The sequence below is a fragment of the Photinus pyralis genome, unplaced genomic scaffold, assembly GCF_008802855.1.
Source record: "Photinus pyralis isolate 1611_PpyrPB1 unplaced genomic scaffold, Ppyr1.3 Ppyr1.4_LG6, whole genome shotgun sequence".
Classification (NCBI taxonomy): Eukaryota; Metazoa; Arthropoda; class Insecta; order Coleoptera; family Lampyridae; genus Photinus; species Photinus pyralis.
Genome location: NW_022170663.1, coordinates 23,975,151 through 23,975,554, shown reverse-complemented (window position 1 = coordinate 23,975,554; position 404 = coordinate 23,975,151).

Below are 404 nucleotides of genomic sequence, written 5' to 3'. Positions count from 1 at the left end.
GGTTTTTTCACTATTCATTTTCGAACCAATTATCGCATTATCCTTTCCGATATGACTAGTTTGACGTCTGTCAATAATTGATTAGTCTCGTGAATTTCTTGTTCGTTAAATTGTCCTGCCGAATTACACTCAAGGTTTGTATTTAAACCAAGTAAATTTGGGTTGTTGCAACTCAAATCTGTTTCCTTTTAGCAATTGAACTCGAAAAACTGTCAACCTAAAAATGCTCCACCTGCGGTGTCACATTTTTATTAGTTGACAGTTTTTCTCGTCTAATTGCTAGGCAACAGATTTTCATTACCTAAACAACCCAAATTTACTCGGTAAAATACAAACCTCTTGTGCAATTATAAGTGACAATTCAACTCATGTATAAAAAATCGCATAAGCCGCAGCTCAATTGT